The sequence below is a fragment of the Vombatus ursinus genome, unplaced genomic scaffold, assembly GCF_900497805.2.
Source record: "Vombatus ursinus unplaced genomic scaffold, bare-nosed wombat genome assembly UNPS02014812.1, whole genome shotgun sequence".
NCBI classification, from domain to species: Eukaryota; Metazoa; Chordata; class Mammalia; order Diprotodontia; family Vombatidae; genus Vombatus; species Vombatus ursinus.
Window position 1 is genome coordinate 43,464,469 of NW_020954590.1, and position 6,210 is coordinate 43,470,678.

The window sequence follows — 6,210 nt, forward strand, 5'->3', positions numbered from 1 at the left end:
TGATCTAAGGAAACTTAGGCCTAGAAGAGTTAAATGATTAGTCCAAGGTCATAGCTAAAGAAAAAACCCAGCCGGAATTCAAATCCAGTTCTCTTCATTCCACATACAACGCCGGTCTCACAAATCTCTTAGAGCTTCTCCCTCCCCCACCCCCTCACCCTTCCCTCCTACCTCCCCCGACCCCCCGAATCCCATCTTAGAGTTGTATTTTAAGCCAACAAAGGCATGACTTGTAAATTGGGGAAAGCTGCTGTTCCTTCCCTCCTCCCTCCTCTTTTCTCCCACAGTCATCTTTCTCCTTCCTTCTTTTAAAATGGAAATTAAAAATTGCGTGCATGGCAGTTCACTCAAATCTTGGCTGCTGTGACACTTTTAAGGGGCTGCAGGCACTTAGCTAAAAAATCTTAAGAGTATATTTTCTGTGCATTTCCCTCCTCCTCCGCCCCTTTTGCCCATCCCCACCCCCCACTACCTTCACCCCGCCAAAAAAAAAAAAAAAAAAAAAATACAGCGGACGCTGGATTCTCTTTCCTCTCAAATGTGCCAGCTCTGAGATCCCGCCTGATTTAAACCCTGACGAGGCAGTGAGAAAGAACAGCACTTCTGCTGCACACTGCACAGAAGTAGGGAGAAGCTGAGAGAGGGAAGGGGAGGCCCCCAAATGAGGGAACGCCTGGAATGATGGGGGCAGCCAACTGGGAGGCACTGTGGGTGAGCCGTGGGCGGAGCCGGCGGAGCCGAGGCTGAGCCGCGCGGGCTGTCAGACTCTCCCAGGACCGTGCGCGCTGCAGGTGGGCACTAAGAGGTGCCGCTGCTACCGCCGCCGCAGCTGCTGCGGAAGCCCCTGGTCTCCTGGGTCCCTCCCGGAGCCTTCCGCAAGTCCATCCTAGCTGAACACTCGGAGATCAAGACCGGGAAAGTACAAAAAGAGAAAGAGATCTGTTTCCTCAGGACCTGTGAGCAGAACTACCTATCTACCCTGCGCTACTTTTTCCATTGAGGAAGGTTGAATTTAGTGGGAGGAAGCAGTCTCCAGGAGGCGACGGAGGAAGAAGGAGCCTTCTTAACTCAGGTGAGGCATTTCTGCACCCCATGCTGACCTCCTGGTTCCTAGTTCTAACCCAGAGCTGGCTAGGCTGGAGGGACCCCCGCTCCCACGCCTGTCCTTGGCTTGAGGTCAATGGGGGAAAGGGTGATTGACCAGGGCTAGAGGCGCCGAGTCTGGCTGCCACTTAACCAGCTCCAGGGAGCAGAATGCTCGGGACTCCTGGGCGTCCATGTGGAGGAAATGGACAGAAATAGAGGTGCTGTTTAAGGTGGCCGGGAGATTTTTTTTTTAAGGTGGACGGGCTCCTCGCTTTGCACGCCTTTAAAGACAGCCGCAGCATGTAGCCCAGCATGGCTGGCTCCTCCATGGCCAAGAGGATGTGCGCCCGTGAGCAGCCAAAGTGTAGAAATATTTAATATCCCTAAAGGAGGAGCCCTTGAAGGTGCTGTCTTTTGGCTCTTGGCACTCGGCAACTTCTCTTCCTCCCGGTGTTTCCCATCCTCCCTTCCGGCTGCGTCTGTGTTGTGTTTTGTTTTTAATTTACATTATGCCATGTTGATTTGCAAACACTTAAAGTGGCTTAGCTTGCTAGCTCTCTCTTCTCTCCCTTATCCTTTCCCTTTCTGCAGTTTCAGCGCCTCCCCATAGAGTTCAGCGGGGCTCTGGGGAGTCAGCTCTCATGCAGCCGGCATGTAGTTTATATTTTAGAGGAAAGGTACCATACTTCTCGGCCGCCTGGAGCTGTGCCGCAGCGAGGGGTGCGATGGAAATGCAGGCGAGCGCCCCTTGTAGCCTAAACTGGATGTCAATGGAACCGAATCTCAGATTCCAGACCTTGTTGGGCTGGGAGCTCGGCACGGTTGGGGTGGAATTATGGCGCGTTGGCGGGGGGGGGGGGCGGCTTACTACGTTTTAAAATTTTTTTAACCTTGGTTTGAGATATAGGAAGAGGCGGGATTCTAGTCCTAGATCTGAACCTTTTTTCACCCTTAACCATTCAGTCCTTGCTTAAAGATAGTACTAGTCATCCACCCTGAGCACCCAAGCTCAGGGTATGTGGAGAGTTGCGCTCCCATGTGTGCGTGTGCGTGTGTGCGCGTGCGAGTGTGTGTGCGTGCGAGTATGTGTGCGTGCGAGTGTGTGTGTGTTTTCTTGGGTAAATGAAGGCACAACGAGCCCATTCGTTCTGTCTGCTGAGATCTCTAGGACTCTGCCACTCATCGTAGCGTGTGGCCATCATCTTGTCATTCCTAGAAGCTCCAATCCTGAGTCTCCTCTTACCTTTTTTTTTCCTCTTCTATATTCCTTAAGCAAAAGCATTATTCTGGTTAAAAATAAATTGGCGGGGGGTGGGGAAAGGGAGTGGTGGAGGAGAACCAAGGAATTTTTTTTTTAAATATAAGATCTTATTCTTAAAGATAAGGTTTAACTGCCTCATAGTTAGCGTTGAAATGGCCAGTGATGAAGGTTAATGAAATACATCTCTCTGCCCCCCCCCCAACGAACAGCAATATACATTTAAAAAGCCCAAAGGGGGCTGGGGAGGGGGGGCGCGGTTCCTTTCCCAGAATGAAGATCTTTCCCTGCTTTGGGACTTGCTTTTTACGGAAGATGAACCTAGTGGTTGCCCTGCAGCTAAGGGACTGGGGTAGTCATGTTGCCTAAGTTAATGGATTCCTTGATGGACTATGCTGCTGAGCCATGCCTATTCCCTGGCCTGGGCACTTAACCTTCAGCAGTTCCAACAGAAATGAGTAGGCAGAGGGAAGCAGTAGTAAAAACGAAACCCTCAAGGGTGCACGAGGCTAGTCTAGTTGCTTTCACCCATTATCATCCCTAAGTCCGAGCTAGAAATTCTGCATGTGCCGATTAATAAGGAAAGATTTTGAGTTTTGTTTAAAGTTAATGAGTGGATCTGCAAATCTATGGGCTGGGGAGGGGGTGGGGAGAGAGGACTGATTGGTTGTATGAGCCAAAGCCCTTAGTAGCTGCAGTCGCAGCCACCGCAGCAGCAGCAATCAGCAACCAGCATTCCCTTCTGAAATTCCCCTAGCTCAGAGAACAGCATCACCAACCTCATCTTTTAATTTTGGAGAACTGGAAAAGCTTTTTGTCAGCTTGCCAGGCTGCTTTCAGGCTGGTGACCGCTCTGCAGCGGCTGGTGGTGATAGGGAGGTGATTTTGGAGTGGACATTCCAAGCAGCTAAGAAATGAACCTGGAGGATTTACTGGATTAGGTTGGAGGGTGAGAAGCTGTGATCTGTAACGAACACCGATAGTTTCCGTGTAAAATGGCAAAGCTCAATAGTCTTCAAGATGTGATCCTTCTACGCTTCCAGGCTTTCTATTTGTCACTTTCTTTTTATGAAACCAGGTGTTGGAGTAATGGATTAACATTGAGAAGGGCTGGTTGACAGCCCACATGTAATACATTTTGAAGTGCATTGGATTAGGAACCAACCAAACCTTATTGCAGCCAGAGGAGGATGGAATCTACATAAAGAATACAAGTGGAAACAGCTCTAATTCCAAATCAAATTTTACTTTATATCTAAATTCTGTTTGATCAAAAGCAAGCAGTCTGGGAGAATAGTTAATGAATGGGGGGAGGAGTGATGATTATTAAATTTTCCTTTATAGGCATTGTAAGAATTCCTATCCAGCCTCTTAATACCCAAATCTGGAATTTCACTGGGGGTGAGAGTGGGGAGGAGAGAAGGCTTGGGGATCCTATATTTCATAATGCACACAAATGGAACTCAGAAAAGTTCAGGCTTGAATTGATGTACTGACCATACTCCCCCCTCTTCAATCTGGATCTAATATATATGTTTTTTAGACTCAGAGTAAAACCAAGTGCAGAAGTTCCTCTAATATAACTTTGGTTTCTACGCAACATACTTCAGATGGGTCTCTTAGAATATGTAGTACTTGGGAAAAATTTTTTTTCATTCTGATTGATGTGATTCTTTCAATGGGAAAAGAAATGTCTACTCCTTAATACCTGGGGTTGAGAATGTTTGATAATGCCTATGGGAAAAGATTATTAAAGAAATAATATTAAACCAACAATTAACAGTCCTTTTCAATTCCAATAGTGCACAGATACTTATTACTGACTTATTGCTACATAAGTTAAAATTTTGAAGTTAGTAAGAAATTTCAATTGGGAGGCACTTAATGTGTCCTAGAATGTTAGAGTTGGAAGACATTTTAAGAGATCATCCAGGCCAACTTTCCAAGGGAAATAAAATGACTTCTTTAATTTTTTTTTTTTTATTGGTGAGGCAATTGGGGTTAAGTGACTTGCTCAGGGTCACACAGCTAGCAAGTGTCAAGTGTTTGGTCTGAGGCTGGATTTAAACTCAGGTCCTCCTGACTTCAGGGCCAGTGCTCTATCCACTGTACCACCTAGCTGCCCCTAAAATGACTTCTTAAAAGTTGGATACTAAAAGCATAGGAAATATGTCTTAGACTCAGGTTTTCAGATTTCAAAACTCAGTATTTTCCTTCTACACCTCCACCCCAGGATACCATCTTCTATGAGGGTGGGATTGGGATTTGGACAATACAGGTAATTTCATGAATATAGTTGTGCTTTCTCCGAAAGTGAAAGGGAGGAGCAGTGAAAAGTCAAACTATAGTAAAATAATGTGGTATTTAAAGGTGGTTAGGAGTGAGTAGTGGGGTAAAAGAGTCAAGGAGGTAGGTGTCTAGCTCTAACTGAATTACAGTCATAGAATTCAATCACTGGGTTCCCTGATCTGGAAGAACAATAATAATAATAATCATAATCTACAATGGTGCTAATGTGAGAAATAATGCTTACACAATTATCTGATTTTAAAAAGAAAGTGATACACACATGTATACACGTCCACACATACATCACAAAGAACCCTTATCGGACAAAAAAATAGTTAACAGAATAGAAGAAAATAGGTTAGTGAGAAAATGGTTTTCCAATGGAGAGCTTATAAAGAGGCTAGAAATGGAAAAAGTATTGAACTGAAGTCTTGGCAGTAAAGATGGAGAATTATGGGTAGATCTCAAAAACAGAGTGAAATGATTTGTTATTGTGTGATGAAGTAGGAAAGCAGGGCAAGATAGAAATCAGAGATGATCAACACATTTCAAGGGTGAGAATATAGACTTTCTTTGGTTTTGATGATAGTAAATAGAAGGTAAAAACATTTATCTGAGAGTAGTTAGCTCATGTTGACATGTCCATGATGTCTTTAGAGCAGGGCATAAATGGTGAACCTGACTTGTATGTTGTAAAACTAGTATCATGTAATCCAAAGGTAATTTGAAGGACAGTATCCTGATGGAGTTTCTGAAAATGTAAAATAAATTTGATGTAAAGGGACAATAGTTTGGAAGTCTCATAATGAAAGGAGCAGTTAACTAGGTTAAAGGCTGTAGGTGAGTGGATTGTAGATTTCATTAAATTGGCTTTAACACAGTAAGCATTGGTATGTGGGGGGTGGGAATTTCAGCCTGGTGAAAGGCATAGAAGTCAGTTAGACAAAATAAATTCATAAGGGTAGTACTTATCTTGGGAATGTTGAGATAAAGGAAGAGATCATTTAAAATCTTCTGAAATTAGTAGTAGTGATGATAAATAGACAACTCCTAAATCTATGCCTCCAGTCCTCACCCTTCTTTTGAGTCTGAGTCCTGCATTTCTAACTGTTGGCTACATATCATCATTTGCACACCTCATATCTACCTCATGCTCACCATGTCTAAATCCAAATTCATCTTCCCCAAGACCCCAGATGAGATCTTTCATATTTCCCCATTTCTGTTGTTGATGCTACCATTCTCCCAGTTATTCAGGTTTGAAATGTCAGTCATCTCAAATTCTACACATTCATGCATCTGTCTCTTCCATTCCCAGTTTAGGGTATTATTACTTCAGATCAGGACTACAGTAGTCACTTTCTAAACTGTTGAATTTTTCCTGATTCGTCTCTCCTAATTCATCCAATCCTTCATTTGGCTACCAGATTAAGTTTTTTAAAATCTGGACTCCTTATCATTGAAGCCAAAACCCTCTACAATCTAACTTCAATATACCTTTCCAACCTTATCTCTCATTACTCCATAACACATACCCAACACTCCAGCCAATCTGGACTTTTCAATGTTTTCTGAAC

At 44.2% G+C, this 6,210-nt stretch overlaps 1 protein-coding gene across 1 annotated transcript in view; it reads left to right on the forward strand.

The window, feature by feature from the left end:
* The first annotated feature begins 775 nt into the window (after positions 1-775).
* The window catches only part of LOC114053830 (band 4.1-like protein 3), a 291,289-nt gene continuing 285,854 nt past the window's right edge, over positions 776-6,210 (forward strand). The window contains exon 1 of the mRNA XM_027876951.1: positions 776-1,072. The gene's annotated coding sequence lies outside the window, so the exon portion shown is untranslated. The remainder of the gene's footprint in view (positions 1,073-6,210) is intronic.